The following is a 23,544-nucleotide window of genomic DNA, read 5'->3' as shown; positions in this document are numbered from 1 at the left end:
TTAAACAGTGTACGTCATCACTTGAACATCAATCAAATTTCAGGAGATACACAAACAGTTCGCTGAAAGTTGGCATCACTTGACTACAACATCCAATTTCAGAACAAAATGTAACATGGTCTGTATTGTCGATTCTTTCACATCCTGGGGTGAAATTCATTTCAACTAATGGCTGATCGGCATCCTTATTCTCAATTATCATGGTGCGTTTGTTATAATTGTTTGTCCTGTCTCTCCACTTGATGATCGGAATGGATTCATTATCGCTGCCTGTATGCCAACCTCTCATCGTAAATACTGTGTTTGCCAATTCACTACAGATTGTCGCATTTGCTGATGATTGTTTGCTCTCAGAAGTGGTTTCCTGAATCATAATAATTCCGGCTGCGATTCCCCCACGTTGTTTTTAGTGGACTGTTATTATAATCGAATTAGCACAGACATTATTTGCCTTTTTAAAGCTTTTTGCTGGCTCCGATGACGTGAAGAAAACGGTTCTTCAAAATATAGCTGCGGCTGAAACATGTGGTGCGCATGTGAAATCACACCTTTATGTTAGCTTCGTCCATCGTGTGCTTGTCGCATAACCGTATACATTGTACCTGGTATAGCAAATGGGGTAATGCTGCCGTTACATGATGCGCGTCAAATGTTTCACACACATTCATTGCATGACCATAGATGGAAAAGGCAACTAGTATGGTAGCCTCAACAACTCACTACTATGTGGTTCAGATGAAGAGTGTCAAACGAGGCAATTATATCAAATGTGTCTATGACTCCTTTTTTGACACGATTTTTTTGCGCAAACCACGGATCTTCACACAAGTGAAAAAGGGCTTTGTGTGTCTGCTTTAAGCGAGAGGCCAATAACTTCTATAATATACAACATTTGCGACAGACATGTAATTATTGTCGAATTTTGGGAGCCAAAGGTATGCCATATCTTTTTTATGCCCCACATGAGATTCCACTCCATCTCAGGTTACTCTAATGCTGGTACCCCTTTATACTATGGGATTGAGAGAGGCAAATGGGGTGAAGTGCCTTGCCCAAGGACACAACATATGCTTGCACCTGGATTCGAACCCCTGACCCTCTGGTCATGGGTCACAAACCATGGCCACTTTAACGCCACTTGCTCCCCCATACCATAAAGTAACTCCTTATATAAATCACAGAAAGAGTGACAAAAAAATTGGCAGAGAACGATCCAGGATTTCACCAGGTCATTATGATTCAGAACTATTCACCGTACCGCCGAAAACAGGATCCGTCTCGCAAATCCCACGTCTTCTGTTTCACAATAAGTATTGCCTGCAGTCCTGATTAGGCTTACAACGCAGAATTACAAGAAGGCTCGGAAGTCGGCTGCGATTGCCTCGCTCAATTTTTATCCCATTTGCAAACCGGAAAATAATTATAGTTTCATAAGTAACGTATCTCTTTTATGTCCCTGAGGCAAAAAGACTCACATTTCTGATATCAACACGGCTAAACTATAATATAACTATACTTAAGACTTAAAATGCACATTCATTTTTTTTAAACTCTAATTTAGCAGTCATATTTCAGGTTATTTAAGGTGTCTGTTTGCATGCGAAGTTCCATATGAATCTGCGAGTCTTTTGGGATGCCGCGCTGGCATGATGCCAGACCTTATACCGTATGTGCATGATTCCTTGAGGGCACTGCAAAAGCACACAAAATGGGATAGACCTAGCTTAAGGGCGGAGTTAGGACAATGCTTTTGTATCGCCTGGGCGGGGCTTATTGTATCATTCTTTTATAAATGATTGCTTTATCATTCTCGTGTGATGTTAATGGGCAATTATTGACAAAGAGAGAACGATAAAGTTTCTGCTTACCAATTCAACTGATCCATAATGTCGTCGGCTGAAGACTCCCCTTCTTGCTGCTAAATCAACGGCTGAAGAACTGGAAAAAATAAAGCATAAGTACTCAATATTATCCTGATTATCTATCTTTGTCAAAGGTACGTTCTTAAAATGTCACCAATGATTCCTCAAAAGTGCCAATGATTTCTAAAAAGTTAATAATTCATCAAAAGCGCCAATAATTCCACAAGAGAGCCAGCGATTCTCAAAAGTGCTAACGATTCTTCATAACTGCAAATGGTTCCTCATCAGTGTCAATGACTCCACACGGTGCCCATGATTCCTCAAAAGTGCCAATAATTTCTTAAAACGCCGCTGATTCGTCAAAAGTACCAATGATTCTTCAAAAACACCAATGATTCACCCAAAGAGTCAATGACTCCTTAAAAAGTGCCAATGATTTTTTTTTCAAAATTACTAAGATTCGTCAAAAGAGCCAATAATTCCTCAAAAGTGCCAATGATAATTCCCCAAAGTGCCAATGATTCCTTACAAGAGCCAATAATTCCTCAAAAATGCCATTGATTCCCCAAAAGTGCCAATGATTTCACAAAGTGCCCACAATCATTCTTCAAAAATGCCAATGACTCCTCAAAAGTGCCAATGGCAATCTACCTCGCGAGCATTAAGAAACCCATAGATAGGATATAGCCTTGGCACAGCCTGGGTTGGATTCGAACCAAGATCACAAAAGTACCACTACGCCAACTTGTCTCCCACCATAAAACTAAGTCTTGTTTTGAATTTCAATTTTGCCAAATGCGACGGATATCGATATCTTTAATAGATACGATGTCTATACCAGAAAATATTAAACAGGAACAGCTTGACAAACACTTTACAAGCAAGCTATTAAAATGACAGCAACCATGATTATTAATACCTTTCTACACTTGTATAAAAATAGAAGCACCTAATCTAAAACGGGAAATCGGAAGAACTTTCTAATTTCAAAATTGTCCCTCTGTTTTGTCCAATTCTTCAGTTGTCAGTTTCAGCTTCATACAACAGATATAAAACTAAAAACACAATTAATCAGTCTGGCACAGTCGCATATTAAATTACATGTAATAAATTACCCCCGAAAACCATAAAAATACCAGTTTTATTTTATTTCAATTTGGCCCAAAATAGATCAACATCACTTGAATGTTTGACAGACTCTTAAGGGATTGGATGTCCATGGCATACAAATATGAAGACATGACGCCCGTTATAGGTGGATAATATAAATTAATTCCTTAAATGTGGACTCCGAAATTGAGTTTTGCAGACATTTCATGGCCTCTTTTTTTCTGGCAAACGATTGTAGAAGTATATTTTTCTATTCCTGAAAGAAATTCAATACATTATGAAAGGCTTTGCGTGAGCTGTGGAGCGGCGCTGGCCGAGTCGAGCTCGGGGAAAAGAAAATGTAAGAATGTCCGCTGTTGACAGATTTTATGCCAAGCTGAGGCACTCGAATTTCCCTGTCAGCTTTCACCTGTACCGTTGTTGAAGAAGCGAAGCTTAGTTGAGGGGACGTAGTGGGCCAAGCGGAAAGTTAAAGGCTTTCCTTTTACCTTCTAGATCATAGCTTATATCTCAAATACATTTTCGCACAATATCTCAGTCTGTTTCAATGTTCTAAAATGAATTTCACACTCCATGTGTATTTTTGTTTCAAGAATATATGCTTGTGAAATGTATGGAAATAACGTAACCATATTTGAGGTGTATTCTAAAATATCTTTTCCACTATTTTCAAAGTCTAATCTTGTTTATTCTGACAATTGGGGTGATATTGACGTTACGTCATCTTAGGCACTCACCTAATCAATTTAGGATTCTTCTGTAGAACTTATGACCTTATATCTCGTATCATTGTAGTAGTTGGTGTATAACATTTACTCACTGATTGGCGCTCGGTAAGTCAACAACAAAAATAATACCAAGAATTGACTAGCAAAACAAATATTTGCAATCTAGCAAAGTTTGTGCTCAAGCAGCAAGCTGCTGCTCATGACGTTACCCTTTCGCTAATGAAAATGGACATTCTCATTAACATGAATAAAATACAAAGCTAGGTCTGAATACCCTTAAAATGAGAATAAACAGGCTCAAACTTAATGGGGAAAAAAATTCGTGCATTCTGCAAATCGAGGATTCCATTACAAAGGTAATCTGTCTTCAATTGGCCCTTTAACGTTGCAAGGAGTACCGCAGTAAACTAGCTGGAATTTAAGTGTACTGAGACGGATATTTTGGTGTTACTAACCCCGAAAACATGAAATAAAAGTGGGGCAGAGCGACCTAACAGAGCCAGTATAGCTTCACCTGCGAAACGGCCAGAGGAATTTCAAAGGATTCAGTTACGAAAATTATTCCGTCTGCCGACCGGGCAAGGGTTTGTTTTCTTCCCCCGGAAGAGGCCGTTGCCTGAGCCCCCGCGGGTTCGGTTCGAAGTGAGGACCCGTCACCCAATCACTCGATATTGCTAAGTCCTCGCTAATTCAGCGGGGTGAGTCTTCGCTTAGAGTCCGAGGAATTAGCTGTATCGAACTTGCCTCAGATCAGAAGGAAAAGAGAAACTTTTTTTTAGAACCCCTGGCACCGGATAGCGATCTATTGGTCTGGTACCCCGAGGTCCCACGTGCTTTGCATCTAATACTACACAGGCTTAATGTAAGTCTTCTGATTAGTATGGTTGCTACAACCTGAGATTCGGACCCCTTTCTCCAACCGGAAAAGAAACACCTCCCTCGGGCATGAGCTCAACATAATGACGAGAGCATGAGAGAATGTTCCGTTGGGAGAAGAGATGAAAAGAAGAGATTGAATTCACCGGTAGTCCAGACTGTTCTCATATCGCGTCTGCATTTCGTCAGTTGGCAGTGATTGATTAAAAAACTGCGCCGGTGCTGCGTTCAAGACACAAACATTTATTCCGGGGACTCTCCTACAGATAGCGACCACACTCGTGCATTCCCTAATGGTATCAGGCATCTACTACGGTCCTAAAGCCCCCTCTAATCCGCAGACATATCAAACGAAAACCCTCACAAGATTTTCAATCATCAAGTACACCCACCAGGGAAATTGACAGGTTTCAATTTGAATATTTTTTTTATGTCGAACGAGGAAATGTTCTGAAGCGGTGTTTCAACCTACGACCTTTGGGTGATAAGGCCTATCCGCTCTTGGCTTCCTAAGATGCTGTATTGTGTTTTGGAGATCGCGAACCCGCTTCAGACGACATTTCTTTACTCTTCTAGAAACAGGCTTCAATAATTAACCACCTCCAACAAGACACAAACATTTATGTAATTAGCAAAAAGATATGCCATTGTCACAAAATCTCCCTTTTTCATCACATGTGCCTAAAACTGAAGAAAAGTTCTTCGAACGGTGGTAGCAATCCCTCAGTAGCTTAAAAAGCAACTCGGTTCTACCTTTCCCTCAACTTGAAAGCTGTCAAAAAATCCTCCCAAGCAGGTTCGGAATTTTGCCCGATCTGGGAGGGTTTAGGGTTAATTCTGATGGAACCGAGGAACCTATTATTCATCAGATGATATTGGCGTCGGGGTGATGTAAATCAATATTAGGTTTTGCCCTTTACCGACCGATCCCGCAAGCTCGGTGGTCGAGCGGTAAGACGCATCTGCACTAGAAAGTAGGAGGTCGTGGGTTCGAGTCCCTCCCGAGTGATTTTCCCCCAAACTTCACTCGGGAGGTAACACACTCAGTTATACAGTGTTTATACGTCGGTGAAGGGCAAAACCTAATATTGATGAACCTCGAATTGGTAACTTCCATTGCTAAATTGTAGACAATGTAGCGAAGAATCCTTCGCGAGGAAAAAAAATAAGGGGAAAACCAATTATAGACGAGAGAGGAAACTACTCAGTCTGTTCATTCTTCCGAGGAAAAAACCCACGCGATATCAAGTACTGGAAAGACCTTGCAACGGTCCCTGTAATCCACGACATGACAAGGCAGCAAAGGTCTCTGATGAAAATTGGTAATTTTCTGTTTTGTCCACCGGAACGGGAAGAGCATAGTAACCGGGGTAATAAAGGGAAAACAACCGAGAGAAAAGGGATCGAAATGACAGCACTGGGGCCTAGATCAACACAAACACGGCAGGCAGACTGTGTCGATGTTGCCCGGGGGCTACCGGGGAACTGAATACCGTCGCATCCATTACCGCCACGCTGTGTAAACTCTCTATTGGTGTCTCACGCGTTAAACCCTACGGGCGTTCATCCAAAACCTGCAGATCAGCAGTAGTGAGCTAAACCAACGAGACTTATCTGGGTGGTAATTGTAAATTAGCCCACTTCCGAAGTAGGAAGCTGTGAAGTTTGTTTTGTATTGTATTATCCGACCAAGTATATCAAATGTTGTACTTATTTTCTTTTCAGATTTTGCAATTACAACACAGTTTGAACGAAATCAGGAATCAGACTATAAAAGTCAAACTGCACAGGCCCTATGTCTCATTTTGTTCTTAATTACACATAATGAAATGATTATCTTTAGTTGGGCATTACAGATCAGTATTTTACCCGTTTTTGTCGAACCACGGAGGAACATGATCGGACTTACATGACTGCCTACCATTTTACTTCAATGATGTTTTTGAAACGGATATTATTTTTCCACCAGTTACATTTTTAGGAGTGTTATCTTCTCACAATAAATCTGCCTTTTCGAGACAACAACTAATTCTTTTCTATACCAGCATGAGAAAATTGTATAAAAATGTTAATTCTCGGGAGTCATGACATTCTTTTATTCTGATTTCCTTGGTGTTTTCCTAGAAAGATGTGGAGTAACACAACACGTACTGAACCTTAAAGGGGAAATACACCTTGCATAATTGACCCACCTTTAAGGGTGGGAGTGCACGCCGTGAGCGAACGTGACTAAAATCATCGACATGAACCGTGGATCACGTACAAACCTTTGAGTTATATATGATGTGCGATATTGATACACTGGTAGAGCTGCTTGGTATGTGGTGTTGCTTACCACGCTCACATCCGACATTCTACCGGCACATCCGGTAAAAAGGTATCGAAGAAAACCACTAGAGATTATTGGTATAAAATGCACAAAAAGGGTCTTGTTAAGCATGTTCTGCGCCTAATTACATATGGAGCTACATACCAGAGAATATTGCTCAACAAATTTATTTGCTTTGCAAAAATCAGATGGTAACCTGCCATATGCAATGAATCCTACGATGTCTTCGCTGGTGACGTGTTTTTTGTTTTTGTTTTTTTTAACATATTTTCAGAGATAGCAAAAATTAGCTTGGAATGCAATGTGAACCCCTTCACATTTTCGCTGGTATCTTGTTTTTGGTAAGCAGATATTTTAGATTTGCTTACCTCAAATAAGCTGTCAAAAGCAATGTGAATCCAATGGTATTTTCGTTGGTGACCTGTTTTGGTAAGCAAATTTTATAAATTTGCTGAACAGAAATTAGCTGGTAACCAGTCGCAAGCACTATGAATCCTATGATATTTTCACTGGTATCATGTTTAAATAAGTAAATATTTAAAATTTGCTCACCCAAAACATAGCTGGGAACCAGTGACAAGCAATGCGAATCCCATGACATTTTCGTTGGTGACCAAGTTTTGGTAAGCAAACATTTTCTGAGCTTAGCAACAAAAATTAGCTGGTAACCAGTCACAAGCAATATGAATCCTATGATATTTTGGCTGGTGACATGTTTTTAGTAAGCAAATATTTGCACAGCTTTCTGTACTTAGAAGCTCCATGACAAATGCCCCTGAACACTAAAGGCTCTGTGTCTCTATCCACCCACGCATAATCTCCTCCCCCCCCCCCCTATATTGCTATTAACTTTCCTCTTAAGACATGAAAGTCCTGATTGGACCAAATGAAATCATCCCCCTATGCCAATATTTGACAGCCCCGTTTCGGCAATCCATCCATTTACAAAAAAAAAAAATGACGAGGATACTTAAAGCGATCGTCATCAGCAGTTACCAAACAGCGTGTCAGCTATATGTGCTCACGATCCGTACCCATGCAAATAAGCGCTTCGCTCTACGCACTTCAACCATTAAACAAGATGCAGAAGAGAAAAGGAAAGAAAACAGAGGACAAAATTCCCCGTCTGAATGACTTGAGAGCCTCCAGAACGAACATGCAAATAAAACTCAATTTGCACGCAAATGGCGTGAATGTTTGATGTTACCGATTCGAGCGAATTCGTGGCTGGGCCGGAGCGTGTGTTAGCTTCAAGTACCGAGCCAAGGTTTTCTTACTGCGCGCAAGTGAACAGGTCTTCAACCGAAATGTCTTGAAATTCCAGCCACGCTGTCGCCACTGCGCACCTGGTCGACATTACAATGCCAAACGGTAGTACCAAATCTGTGATCTGTATATAAGTCTCCATATGCTCTTCTAAAATCTCCATATGGACACAGTCTAAGTGGTTTATCTTAAATGAAATTTGAAATTTGCATGTAAACTAGTGAGGGTTTGCGGTAATACCATGTGGACGAATCTCTGGTTTATTTTAGTTTTGGATTTCAGGCATAAAGGAGTCGTGGAAACCAATGGACAGTACTGTTGAATTTCGAAAATTAGGCTAAACTGGTAAGCTACGGTAAGACGTACTCAGTCTTTTATGAACGGTTCAAGTCCAATTTAGGCCAAGCTCCGCTCATCTTTGGTTTGTGTACAATGATCATAGTTCTTGTGAACGGGATTGGCCGAGCTACCGTGGTCACCTGACCACAAGTCGTGTTCTAATTGGTCAATGCGCATTGTTTGATTGACAGGTGGGAAGAGCTAAGCAATCAACTCGTTTCAATATGGCGAGTCCATTTTACGCAGACAATTAATACCATACAGAAGTCTTGTGCACTCAGGTAAAAAAAGCATGGGGTCAGTTTCCATTCCCGAAAACTAGCATACAGCTTACGTGGAATAGTCAGGTGCCCTATAGCTAGACCCTGTGACCCAGTTTTGCTTGATCCTCTGTCGTAGCCGTCCCGAGGCAACACAGTGACACTGATAGTTGTTTCGTGACTTGCTTCTGGTCATTGAAGCAATCTCAGGAAATGTCACAGTTTCACGGACTCAGGTTTCTCAGATTGAATAACAAATCACGCTCCCTTTATATTCGGTGACAAATATCGATGATTTTTCGTCAGTGACAGGACCCAGGCAGGAAAGTGTTCCATTTCAAGCCCAAGGCTGCATTGGTGTAACTGCACAAATGAGGGATAATTTTCATATCATTTCAGCGAGTATTTTTAAGTAACCTTTCCCAATCACACCGGATATGTTTACCTAAAATGTGAGGTCAACTGAATTCTGATCTTACCTTTACGGACAACTGACTGAGAAAACATAGTGTACAGTTAAAACCCTTTCATGTTCAATGTGCGTGATTCTCGTACGAGAAAATCAAGTCAAAGAAACCAAGTCTTCTGCTAGATTCAGAATCAGTTATGAATGGTAAATTGAGGGCAAAATGGAGAGTTTGTTTCTAAGCTATCCGATTCGATCTTTTCTTGTTGTGAGATTCTTTTTATTTCATTTTAGTGTTAGAGTTACTTCATATAGCTGATGGCCATGTCTATGTCAAATCTACTGTGGTCTTCTGCGAGGCAGGCAATTTAGTCGTTATAGCAAAAAACAAACTTGCATAAGGTCTCAAGCAAAGGCCTCAATTGGGCACACGACACGACAAGCTAGGGTGTTTTATTGGGCACTCCAGACTAACATGTTTCACGTAGACTTCGATTACTGCCGCCCGAATGAGTGTTCCCTCCAAGAAATTTCATTTCCTTTTTCGCATTATCGCCCCCTTTGCTCCCCCTTTACTCAGTCCCTAAATGAACGCCCAAAACGAACGCGGCATTTCCAGTCAATACAGCTAGCTAATTCCATTTCGTGGGGCGAGCTTTTCGTCCCGCGGAAAACACATTAGTACCGACCGATGGCCGGCTACATTTATGAAAGCTTTTTAAAAACACGCGCTCGGTGTTTTATTGCACGCGTTAAAAAGCTTTTTGTACCGGAACAAAATCAGCTCCTTTCGCACTGAAATACAAGTGAGAAAATGGTCATGGCACACAGCTTGCAGATGATGTTTCTGCACGTACTGTTGTAAAAAAGATAAATTAACTGGCAAATAAGTTGGTCTGGCTTAACGGGTTTTTCGTGCATTTGTTTTCTAATGAAAGTGTTTTTTGCTCGCTTGGTAACTCCAAGTTATCTTCCGATTTCATCAACGGGGAGGTCACCATTTTAATACCCTGTCACGTCTTATCAGAAAATATTTCTCATTACGTCCGGCAAATGGAAGGCCACTCTTGTGGTTAATTTCCCTCCAAATTTATCGGCAGGAAATTCCGAAAATGTTTTCAAGGCATCAGGAAAAACAACCGTTCCGGAACATGTGCCCTGTGCATTCTTGTTGCAGTGTTAACCTTATCAGAAACTCACGTTTGCGTTTGTAATGTTGTCAATGACATGTTGCGGATTAAGGCCGAACACGATGAGAATTTTCAATTCATTTTTTTCCCGTAAAGGGTACTATCTCCCTTCCTAATTAACTTGTCGCTCTGTGCTTATCCGTTTGCACGTGAATGGAAGAACATACCTTCTAGTTTAGTATCGAATGACCAACAGGAGATTCATAAATTTCTTAATTGAATAACAGGGCACGATGGCGTGTGCTTTAATAAGGAATTTTGTTCTTCGAAGGAATGCGCGAAGTGTGAATTAGATTAGTCGTAGAATTTCTTGTTGTTCTGGGGAAAAACCGCAGGTGCCTTCTTTTTAAGTAAACACTCTTCTGTTTTATAGAAAGCCTTGGACTTAGGCCTACAAAAAGGTGTTGGAGATAACATAGCAGTAACTGAAACTTTCTTTCAAACAATATTTCTTATTTACTGAGAAAAATAAACCATTTGGAACGTAGTTTCAGACTCCATACACCCTACATAATTTATTTTCTAAATCGGTTGATTCAAAGATTTTCCAAAATTCAGGACATTATTGTTACAAGACTTCCGAACAGGTACACAAAAACCCTATTTAAAAATGTACACCTACTCTGCTTTTTGAATGAAATATTTGTATTGTTTTCATATTAGCTCCCACCAGATGCCCCCAATCTTTTGACTGCAGAGTTTGTTTACTTTACTTCCACCAAGCCTGTTGATTTGTGACGTCAATAGCAATTTCGGCTCCTTCCCCCTGATTTATCGAATCGCAACCAGCGCCTAGGTTATAATTACGGTACCCAAACAACCCCAAATAGATCTGCAGGAGGTTTTGGTTGAGGGCCCAAAAGCTACCCCTTAGGTTTCATAGGGAGCGCGTGCATGCATCTAGCCAGCTAGCATGTCTAACCCCCTGGCTTTCACGTGGTGAATCTATTATGCACGCGCGGTGTATTGATCAGCAGAAAAGCCCTGCAGGTTACGGTGCATGCAGTGTATTGCAATCAACACAACCAAAAGTACTGTGCGAGGAATACGCGTTCCACGCGCGATAACACTCGCGCGCAAGCGGCGCCGCGGTTCGAGGCACGTACGAGAAAATCGCGTTTCACGCGACTGACTCGCGCAAGCTAGGCGACGCTGCGGGCGATCACGCGCCATACACTCCGTGAAAGGACAGCTGAAGGAATTGATCAATGATGGGCAATGTTTTGTCTTTCATACACTTCTCCAAACTACATGTATTCAAGACACTACACCCAGGCCAATATCGCTCATTTCATTCTACTTCAATCACAACAGACTTGCATAATTGTGGCTCGCGGCGAACGATATAGGCCTTAAATAATCTCTCGCTTCACTTCAAATGCTTAAAGTGCCGCTACAATGACAAATATCACACCCTGGATAAATACAACTTAAAAATTAATTTTGATGAAGGAAGTTGTTCTTTTTTTTACTTCATCTATCTAGTTTATTCCAAGCCTAAATTGCAGGTTTTGAAACGATAACAAGATGATTTTTTTTCGTCTTATCTTTACTTTTCCAAGGAACACAATTTACAGCATTATAAGAACTACAATCTGAAATCACCGCGATTTCCTATAGCTGAGTCTGATTTACGTGGCTACGGTTAGAAAGTTCACAAGTGCCTACAGGAGCGGCTGCAGCCATTTCCCTTAAGCATGTGTGTTATATCCAGCCGTAGTCATGAGATTCGGACGTGGTCCGAGTCCTGCTCTACCTCAATGCAATATTTCATACTTACACATGCTGAAAACAAACTCAGTTCGACCTTATATGACCCTAACTATCACCCACTATCCACTCAGCCTGTGTTTGTTTAGGGGCTTAGCTATGTTCCCAGAGCCCCCTAGCACCTTACTGATCGAATAAACTCCCCGTCTTCATGCACCAATCCTCCCCCTCAGCTTTCCCAACGGAACATCTCAGAGGCGGTACCGTAATGTTACTCCTACGAGACTGAACCTAATGCACTTAGCTCGTGGTTTCAAAGAGAGAAAACATGGAAGGGCTTTCAAAATGATAGTCCTCCCCTAATGAACGACACAAATCAAGCAGATTGCGGCGCGAACGGCGTGGGAAGGCCAATATAAGAACTCCCAACGGACCAATAAACTTATATCAAAGGAAGACATTGGCGTATTACGCGACGCCAATGGGCTTCATTAGGTAACCATATTCGGCAATTATATTAGACGCGGATTAGGATAATGCACTGAACTTTCCATTGGGTTCGCTTCGAATAATGAACCAGGACACTAGATTGGGTTGTACATGTACATGCTATTCGTAGTCACAAAACACGATGAATGGATATAAATATGGATGTTGGAATTCTTCGGTGTCAAATTACCAGGTCTGTTATGAAGGATCAAAGCGGAGTGTTTTCTCAAAATAACTACAAATTGACATATTTGTGTGTATTGATAGGCATAAGGAATTTTTTTTTTTTTTTTTTTTAAGAAAAAAATACTAGTTCGAGTGACAATTAAACAGGAAAAGCAAACATCAACTTGAGTAAACGGTACACGATCACGATTGGGCCTATATATAGTGTAAAACCTGTGCGTTGTTTCAGCAATGTCTACGGTTTTGTAGCAAACACAATAGTGTATCTCTATATGTTAAACGCTACATCACCAGGCTAACTCGATTTTGTGAATTATGTCATCGAAACAATGAAAGTATTTCGTTTTCAAAACAATTATTTAATTCAAACTTCAGTACGTTATTTACCTCAACGTCGTGTGCAGTAGGGGTGAACACATTATACCTAATTCGAAAAACTCATGAGATTATCTCCAACATGGGTGTTATTATGACTCAATCAATAAGAAAAGAATTTGTCATACAAAAAACAAAAGAATCCTTCAAGGGTACGTTGAAAAAACACCAGACTCTGTCATTTGAGAAAGAGAACGAGGCCTTCAAAGTGCATTTTCTCGGCCTAAACGGCCCTTACTCCCGTCTGAAATATTCCCATTGATCGTTCCAAGGCGGTATTGATTTTTGGTCCGTTCGTTTCGTTTCGCTGGACGTCGTTGAACCAAATTGAACGGCTTGCCGACCCATGCATGGATATGATTATCGACGTGGGTATACTACTCATTATTATTTGTCCTCGACAACAACCACATAAATCTCGACAACAACCACATAAACCAGTTTGGAACTCCAACTCGCGTGGGTACATCAAGATTTGCCTTTATTTTCCCTAGGAAATAACAATTTTTGCGAAACCAAAAAGACAAAACCACAGATATAAATTTGAAGTAGGAATACTGACATTTGAACACTTTGTACTACGAAACCCTTTTTTTTTTTTCAAGGTATTCCTTTTTTATATTTTATATTTTTTTTTAATAAAGTCGCCGACGTGCGAACGATTTTTCCTTCATTTTCATCACAATAAAACTTACAGATTGCGTTCCAACTGCCCCTTTAAACTTGTGTACAGTAATATTTGCTGCCTTGATCCCGAAGTGATAATCATCAAATTGTCTTACAGATATTAGATATGCAATATCGATGAAATGGCATCCATTGTCAACTGGGGGTACTTATATGATGCCCAAAAATAACAACAACCACATGTTCAATATGTTACTCAACGTACATTGTTCTGGCGTGTTGTGCCATTTAGGTTTGGAACATACTGTGTGTCCCAAAAAGTTGTGCAAACGGGTATATTTTTATTTGTTTTTCAAAAACTACTGAACATGAGTATTTCATCTTGATGGGGCATACTAGTTACACTCTTGTGAATATTCAGTAAAAATGCCACGGAAATCCGTTCGTGCAAACAAGGCATCTAAGAGACTTTAAAAGGCTATGGGTATTTCACCAATTCCAATGGGATAGGATTAACACTGTTAATTTAATACATCAGAGTGAAATGGCCAGGACAATCTGATGCGCACTGATATCACTAATTGTGTAAATCCCATTGGAATTGGTGAAAACCCATAGCCTTTTACAATCTGTTAGATCTCTGGTTTGCACGAACGCTTTTCCATGGCATTTTCACTTATTATACACAAGAGTATAATTAATATCCTGTATGAATATAAAATACTCATGTTAAGTAGTTTTGAGTGATTAAAGGATATCTGCTTGCACAACTTTTTGGGGTTCACCCTGTAGTTGAGTGAATATCCAGTTCGCATAAACATTCCCGGGGAAAACTCATACATTTTTAGGCCTATACACGGTATCTGTAATATGCCAGTTATCCAATACTTGAAACGAACAAAACGAAGAGTAATTTCGTTTCCGAGATCCACAATGCTTTCAGGTCACTGAATTCATTATGATATAAACATCAACACGCATGACAATGGCGGGTACCAGCGCTGTCGCTGTCAATACACGAAGCAATTTGTTCCAGTAATGGATTTAATATAACGACATTGGCGGAGAAAAAAAATGTCTCCATGGAAACCCAGATTCCCCCGGGATAAGATAATACCCACTTCTCATAAGAATCAATCCTTGTTATGCCTCTTGCCCATCTACGATTGAATTCGTCCGATAAAGCGTATCTGAAACCCAATTTACCGTATTCCTTGGGGCATTTTATAATCTATATAGAATTTTATTTCTATGAGCTTGTTTTTTTTTTCAATAACAATCTTGATTGGTGAACGAGTTATCAACCTTGACATTTTCTTAGTAAGGGAGAAATAATTCCACTGCATTCTAAAGGTAAAAAAACCCTGCATTTGTAATAAGATGGATAACAGGCTGTGACAATAAGTAAGCATTTGTCTTTTTATATCAACAAGTCTGCTTATTTAATTGATTGTTTCAGGTGTCACCAGTGTGTCCGAAGGAATGGGGAGATTTTCCTAATGTGAGAAAATACCATCAGTTCCTAACGTTTGTCCAAGAGTATAACGCTTCAAAAATGCAGAACATTGTTGAGGCGTTTTATAAGTCTACATTCAGCAGCTTAAAATTTTAAGTTGCTCTTTTTAAAATGCCTTTTTATTTTATATACTGTTCTGAGTCGGTTGAGAAAAAGATATACAATAAGCACCATTCTTAAGTCGAGATTTCCGACAATTTGGGGTAGGATTGTGGCCAAATAGGAGTGTGGCTTAGTAAGGATTCGTGACTCATGATCAGAGGTCATGGGTTTGAATCCAGCTGCTGGTCATATGTTGTGTCCTTGGGCAAGCTATTGCCTCTCTCCACCCAGGAGTATAAATGTGTACCAGCATTAGCTGGGGAGTAACCTGCGATGGACTGGCATCCTGTCCAAGGGGAATATAAATATTCTCAGTAGTGTCATGCCAAGGAAACCAGAGATAAACACCGGCCTGATGGGTCATATTGGCTGGTGACAGACTTTACTCACTACACGTGTGTATAGTAACTTGGCAAGTGCGTTTACAATGGAGCAGGCAAAATGGATCTTACTGATCCGTCGCAGGTTACTCCCCAGCTAATGCCGGTGGTACTCCGGGGTAGAGAGAGACAAGTGGGGGTGAAAGCGGCGTGCCCAAGGACACAACATACGACCAGCAGCTGGATTCGAACCCCTGACCCTCTGATCATGAGTCACAAACCCTATACCACTAGGCCACACTCCCCAACCAAAATTGATGACTGATATAATAAAGATGATTGACATGAGACAAAAAAGGCAAAAGCTTGTAGTTGTAGTCAGAAAAAAATGACGATGAAGTTGAAATACCTGAACGCCCGGCGCCTCACTAGTGGACTGAGCTGATCCAAAGCTTCTAATTCCACTTCCTTCAACCTCAGTGAACCCGCCGATCCCGAACAACCCTGCTTTCTAACTTCAGAAATTCTCTTATCCACACGAAAGATATCCATAGTATCCGAGTACGAGGTTTCTCACAAAATCCTTCGCACAGCGTTCCCGGTCAAGCCACACACGTATGAAGGGCCTGACACAAAACACTCTAACTGGCGTCGAAGTGTGCGTACACACTTATAACTGGCAATACGGTGTGGCACACGACCAATCACAGGGCCTGTTACATCGACGGCCTTTTTTTATGGGATCGCTTAGGGTGTTGTTCGTGTACTGGACGATTCAATGAGGGCTATGACGTCACAGATTCGTGAAAGTAAAAAGTCCGCGCGCCGTATGAATTATTTCCTTATTTGTTTTTATTTGAACAAACTAAAACAATCCATAAACAACGAATACATATTAATGAATCTGGATGCCAAATTAACGTCAAAGATATCTATTTTTAAAGATATGTGGAAAAAATAATGCGTGAAAACAACGTGTCTCGGGCTAAATTAAGCAAGGATAATCACAACAGCTGCAGAGCATTAATAATTTTGATACTAATATCCTTGGCAGGAATTTGATAAACAAAATCCTTAAAGCTGAGCTTATTGTATATTTATTTACTCATTTGTTTTTAATATGTTTGGTTTTACATCTCAAGTGCGTCATCAGCTTTTTTTTTTTAATTTTAAAAAGTAAACCAAAATGAAGTGTTTTTATTCGGCTTTGAAATAAGGGAAACATGACTGCCTCGAAACCAACATATTAAATTTGATTTTTGTGATGAAAAATCCAGGTGCAACATTTCATGCACAAATTTAATTCACAAGTTCATTTGGAAAGCACGTGTCAGACAGTCTGAGTTTCTGATTTGTAACTAAATCCAGAGCCAATTGGATTAAGTGCATGGGCGTACCATCTGTTAAAATATGCAATATGCCTGACGTGTTTTTTAGGACTACTTGAAGTCGAATCGGTACAATGCCATCTGCCAAGACAAATCTACTTGAAATGAAAACCTTTTTAATTGTCCAAAAGGATATTGAATAAGTGGAAGTCGAACGCATTACCTGCCATACTGTTTTATGGTTCCTTTTTTTCTCGCAACTTTGATATTCAACAAAAATTATGATAGTGTTGTCAATTATATTGACAATTATACGGCCACGAAAATACTGACAATATTATATTTTTGTTAATAGATTAAAAAAACAATATCGACAATAGAATGACAATATTGTTATCACACACAAAATGGGTCAAGATATATTCCAGCATAGAACCATGAAGATAAAATGTTCACTTAGATAAGTAAACAACCGAGTTAGCTAAAAAACAAATTTGCAATGTGTGCCTAGCGATAAAATAAACACACGCAAGTTGAATGTTCCTTTGTCGAGCCTTAATGGCTTTGATAGGATCCGCATATTCTTTATTTTTATTGAATTTGAACTTGACGTCATGTTAGCGGTCTGATTGTATCGCGGCAAAAGATAAAAAGCGTGATTGAGTTCTTGTTTTCTTCAAACAGAAAAAGCTATTTTAAAAGCGAGCGATCTAGTAGCCATAAAAGAGCAAACACAATTGCTCACGGGAGAACAGATGTGATTATTCACAGACGCACTCAAAAATTATTTCAACATTTTTGCCGGGGAAATTGGTAAATAAACGCCCACAGCCATCCTGGATCCATCACGAAACGACGGCGAAAATACCCGCTGGGCCAAGTCATCTCCGAATGAAATTCTCCCAATAAACCATAATAGCATGATTGCGTAAACAGGTACATACGCATTCTGTTTCCAAAGTAATAAATAAAAAATATTCGTCAGAAAAATTAGCATGTTTAATTATCTATTTTAAAGAGTTGATGTTGCCATTCGAAACATTTGATCGAGGTAAGGTAGCCGCCACTTGCCACAAGTCTACTATTTTAAGTACTGAATACTTATTAATTGACGATTGATGATAATTTGATTATCGGTAAATAATCAAACTATGCACGTTTTCTACATATTCACATTCTCAAAAGAACGTGACAAAATTCGCAAGTGCAGACGCGCGGTGCAGCGCCACCACAACTGAGGAACTCCAATTATTGTCACGTCCCTGAACGGTAGATGGCGCTCTTTGCAAAGCCGACAGCTGCATGATCATTAGTTTTCGAGATAACTTGGAGTAGATATATGACGCCCTCTATCAAAGCAGATTCTAAAGCCAAATGGATCCACTGAACTAATTCAAGCCCCATTGAAAACAGTGAAAAATTAACAAAGTTCAGGGCCAAATAACATGCAAGCCAACATCACTGGGGTTTCTAAAACAAAAATTTAATTATTGTCGTGTCCTTAATCTTTTCATTTCTTTTCAATTTTAGGTACCGGTAGATTAACCAATTACATTTTTAAATATTCACACCCAAAAACAAAATCACCTCCCGAAAAGTGATAGTTCTCAAACCTGCACGTAGCCATTTTACAAGTGTCAACCTTCCACTTTCACTGGCAAATAGGACCCATTTTTTTCGTCCGTAATTTTATCAAGCGGCCCCTCAGATGGAAGCCCAAAAACCAGGGCGTTGATCCTTGGATATATTTACACAATTCCACCGTTTTTAAAGCCAAATTCAAACGGTCTCCGCTTTCAAAAGAAGTTGTGGGGGCACTTTTTATGCTAATGAGCTGGCGTAAAAATTCTCACTCGAATTTAGTTCAGTTCACCCTATAGAACTGATCATAAATCTTAAAAAACAAATGCTCTCACAATTGGGGGGGGGGGCTTTCAGACGCTGAGGCTAGGAATCAAGGGTCCAGCTTCCCATGCTTAAAGACCCTTCCCTATGGGAGCTCCCGCTCAATCTATCGTCTGCTGAGGAAAACCAAATCATGTAAGATATGAGTCCGATCTTATAATTTGGCGAGGAACGGTTGAATCAGGAGCTAGAAATGAAACCAAAGCCGGAACACGTCCAAGATTTTACAAAATGGCAAACCATTAAAACAACTCGTCATTCGTCATCTCAATTATGCCTATCACCATTGCCAAGGAAACACAATCTATTTTATCTTCAGGAGGATACTTTCAAGGAAAACTAACAAAATTGAAAAACTAGTTTTCGGTAGCTTTGTTGACGATATGCACGTTAACTAGCTGTGCATGTACTCCGCTTCATGATGTGCTACCAATAGGGCGCCATCTATTGTCGCCTTTGATTTGGCGCAGCCAGCGCAGCAGGGTCGCAGGGCGCCATCTACTGTCCAATTTGTGACACGGCAATCTGGCCGAAAAGAGATAACGGTTGATTGGTAATTAGATTGAGTCTGCAGCAGGCTCGGTCGACTTGGTGACACGACAACACCGTTACCAAGCAACGTAAACGTGTGTGTACTAAATGTCATTTTGACCTTGCTGGATTAGCAATGATTCATTTATCATTCGCTAGTCTTGCATTCAGCCTGTGAATCGGCGGTACATTCAATGAGCGATAAAAACAAATGTTATGTGTGAATCGTATCTTAATTCGAAAAAAGTATCTAGAATCGAGAAAATGAAGAATATTGATTCCAGAAAAGAATTGAAATCTTCAAAATCACGGTTAAATAACACAACGCACGTCTGGTGTCGGAAACCAGGTTGGGTTTGAATTCACAGAGTAGGTTTGCATTTTTGTTTATTAGTAAAAAACTTGAAGACCACTCTATTCACCAAAAATCCGAGAGTCACGAAGCAATCCAGAGGTGCAATGGTCGAGCAAAAACTGGTTGTCATTCCATGTCACATGGGTTGGTCAAAAAATACCAAATTTGAATAAAAACATTTACAAAATTTTGGCTCGCTTCATTTCACAAAAATTACTCATATGGATAAAGTATATATTAATGTGTTAATTTATATGTTAATATGTTAATTTTCACGTAATTTGCGTACGGGTCCTTTCCCAAGATATGTCTATCTTAAGAAAAAAAAAGATTTCAAAAATTCAGCTTTCAACCACTGATCATTTTACCGTTAAAACCGGCCCATTAAATACAATGAAACATGGACGTTTTCCCACTTCCACGAATGAACTAAAACTTGCAAAGGAAAACAAACAAAAATCGACATCAATATTTCACAAAAAAAGAGTTGACTTGTTCCTCATAATCATTCAAAACACAAAATCCGGAGTGACAAATAATATTTCAGTCTTGATTCAATTGATTCAAATCTCACTTGTATTAGAATGACTGTGTGTAATTTGTAATTCTCACTCTGCTCAATAGCTTTTAATGGCATTCAATGGACAGCTATAAAAAAAAAAAACATTAAAAAAGGTCCTTTTAGCCAAACGTGCATTACTTCTGATCGCATGGTTCAATTTACGTAATTCGTTTTCTCAAATGAGTGAAAGAACATGCTCTTTTGAGACATACTTCATTGGTTTATTATATTAGATTGCTTTTTAAGAAGCAAATATCATTAATCCAGGTCACTTCCTTTTTGACTCACCCTGAATAAGTTGACTCGATCCTCATTACAAATCTATTGCCCTCAATAAAACGTTAGCGCTAAAAGTACTATGACTACTTTGTTTAACAAAGACAAGAAAAACATAATACGGACAAGAAAAACTTAATACGGAGAAACTACCAGCACATTTTACAGCACGAAACGGGTGATTGATTTTCCTACAACGTTGAAAGCAAATCAAAGTGAGGAGGCATCCATAATTTTTATGTCAGTCTCAAAAATGTTGAGAGTCTTCTTGTTTACATTTCGTGTTAATGCATGATATTGCAACTCTTCTATCCTCAACTCTTCTCTTACAGACGAACAACAAAGAGCAGTACAACATGACATTGTACCATTCGCGCCAACACTCTTCACAATTACCATGTGGGTCGACAAAGTCGATGCTTATGAGATAAAGGAAACCTTGCAAAAGGCAGTGTTTCTAGTTTCAAGCCAATATGTAGGTGTGACTTAATTATATTCGCTTGCATGCATTAAAGGAGATGGTGTCTTCAGTGTCTCTCACTGTAAGAACGGCCAGCGCGACTATGTCATTAATGACCTGAGACGTAGGTCAACTCATTACAATTGTACACACGCGCACGCGCACGCGCGCACTCTACAGCACGCGTGTATATGTTGAACCAGCTAATCAGAATACAGAGAAAGCAAAATGAATATAGCATCATTCTTTCATGGACCAATACAATTTGAGAAGCCATAATGTCCTTGCCTGTGCTCGTGATAAGACGTGGGAATAGGAGGTTTGTTATCGTACATTTTGGCCGAGACAGCCGCGAGAGCTCGACCGCGATTATTCGACTTACTGAAGCTTGATAGTTGTGTTTGCTCATTTTCGTTGCGCAATGAGGCGTTGGTGGCCATGTTTAGTCAATATATTTGACCTACGGTTGCAAGGCCTATTTCATTGAACCGTTGTACACAGTTAAAACAACAAATGCGAGTGCACAATACGCTCTAGCCGCCTTGCATTAAAGTCTTGCATGAAACTATTCGCGCGTACAAGCCCGGGCCGCCGTCCCACACGAAAATCACCGCAGAAAATTGACCAAAAGAAGCCCCTTAAAGTTTCCCATCCAAAAAACGCACTAAATACCACGCTACTGCATAATTTATTTCCTCCATAAACATTCATAAGAAACTTCACGAATTGTTACAAACAATTTTTATGAAGTCTTTAATTTCTTTTGTTTGCTTTTTTCTTTAAATAGAAATTTAATTGTCACATTTTATGGGAAACTTAGGGGGCTTGTTTTGGTCAATTTTTCCGGGACAGACATATGCCGAATCGGACGCGCATGCGCATCGATCGAGAAAAAGCCCGTTATCCGATAACTTTTGTCAAGATATGCATTGACTGACGACGGCATGATATTTGGCAAGTTTTTGGTCAAATACTTTAGGTAAATGCGCGGGGATCGACAGACAGACAGACCGACCACCAAGTGACATGAAGAAGCTCCTGTTTGAGCCTAAAATGATTAGCACATTTAGCTTTTACTTAAGTCAGTCAACGACCAGTCACAAGCACTCAATATCGTATAACACTTTCGCTGGTAACACAATTCGCTGAGAAACTAGTTCTTATGCTTAGCACATTTTCTGAGCTAAAAACCTCTATGAAAATGACCCCCGATCTTTCTGTTGTTCTCTGTTGGCAATAAATCTTTTTCTCTTCATTTGCATGAGAATCGGCTTTGTTTCTTGTGCAATTGAAACACAATGCAGGCTGGCAAACTAACTGCGTTTCAAAGATGTTACACATAACGAAAACCACCACCATTTGAAGGCTCCTCACTCGTCACCGATATAATTATCAGGCATATTACATTACAGTAATATAATATATAACGGTGCGACAGCACGTGGGCCCAGGGATTCGTCAAAAATAGCCGGAGGTGCTATGAATTTTTCAGCAGAGCGCTTTCTGCTTGAGGCAATTTTTTGTTTCGATAAAATCAAATTAGTTTTGCTTCGTTAATGCAATATTTTGCGGTTGAATCAATTAGCACAACAGTATCCTGTTGCAGTGATACTGCAGTCGTTCAACCGTGTATTTCCTCTGATGTTAAAACATTTTGAAGAAAGAAAATTTCTTCACTAGACCCTTATAGAATCGGACAAAATTTGGTCTTAAACAAACAAAATCTAATTCGCTAAAGTTTTTCTTGACTTAAAGGAAATAAGACATGTTTGGGGCAGAATCTTGAAATTGGAGAAACCAGTTCGGGATGATTTATAAGGACATAATGAATTATATAACACCCGAATGAAACCCCGTCTTTTGATTGGTGGGTCGTTGATCACATGTCAATGAATTGTTTGTCTCAACCCATGGCTAAGCCACACTGCAACAACAGAATTTCTATTCCACGGTAAATAGAGGTTCTATTGCACGGTCACATGATTGGTGGCTCTGACCAATCAGATGACGATGATTTAATAAGGTGTTAAAAAAAAACCCAATGTTTCACATTCGTGCAATGGATAGAATAATTTCATGAGGTGACGATGGAATGTTTTATTACTCGGCTTCGCCATCTGTCACAATCCATCTGCCAACTCACGAAATTATTCTTAACATTGCACTCATAAACACTCAATATCTGTATACTAAACGGTGAGTAAAAAAAAACCCCGAAAACAATGTCGGGACTTTTGTTTTAGTGACGTTTTTAAAATCTAGGATATGAAAACCAAATTCATAAGCCTTCTTTTAGTACAGGAATCATTCAAATCACTCATACACTTTTCAAGTTACGGAATTTTAAACACAACCACTGTTTTAAACAATTCCCACACATCCCTATGTGATTTGTTTTCGTTTCGCTGAAAGAACGCACACCGTTTTTGTGATCCG

General features: G+C 39.7%; 1 protein-coding gene across 3 annotated transcripts in view; it reads right to left on the bottom strand.

Moving 5' to 3' along the window:
• Window positions 1-1,935, bottom strand: part of LOC119720739 (GTPase-activating Rap/Ran-GAP domain-like protein 3) — a 46,667-nt gene extending 44,732 nt beyond the window's left edge. For all 3 annotated transcript variants that reach the window (XR_005270113.1, XM_038190565.1, XM_038190567.1), the window contains exon 1: window positions 1,869-1,935. The gene's annotated coding sequence lies outside the window, so the exon portion shown is untranslated. The remainder of the gene's footprint in view (window positions 1-1,868) is intronic.
• Between the last annotated feature and the right edge of the window lie 21,609 nt (window positions 1,936-23,544).

This window comes from Patiria miniata, unplaced genomic scaffold (assembly GCF_015706575.1).
Source record: "Patiria miniata isolate m_02_andy unplaced genomic scaffold, ASM1570657v1 HiC_scaffold_9, whole genome shotgun sequence".
In the NCBI taxonomy this organism is placed as follows: Eukaryota; Metazoa; Echinodermata; class Asteroidea; order Valvatida; family Asterinidae; genus Patiria; species Patiria miniata.
Note: the sequence above shows the minus strand (reverse complement) of the source record. Positions and strands in the feature narration are given on the sequence as shown.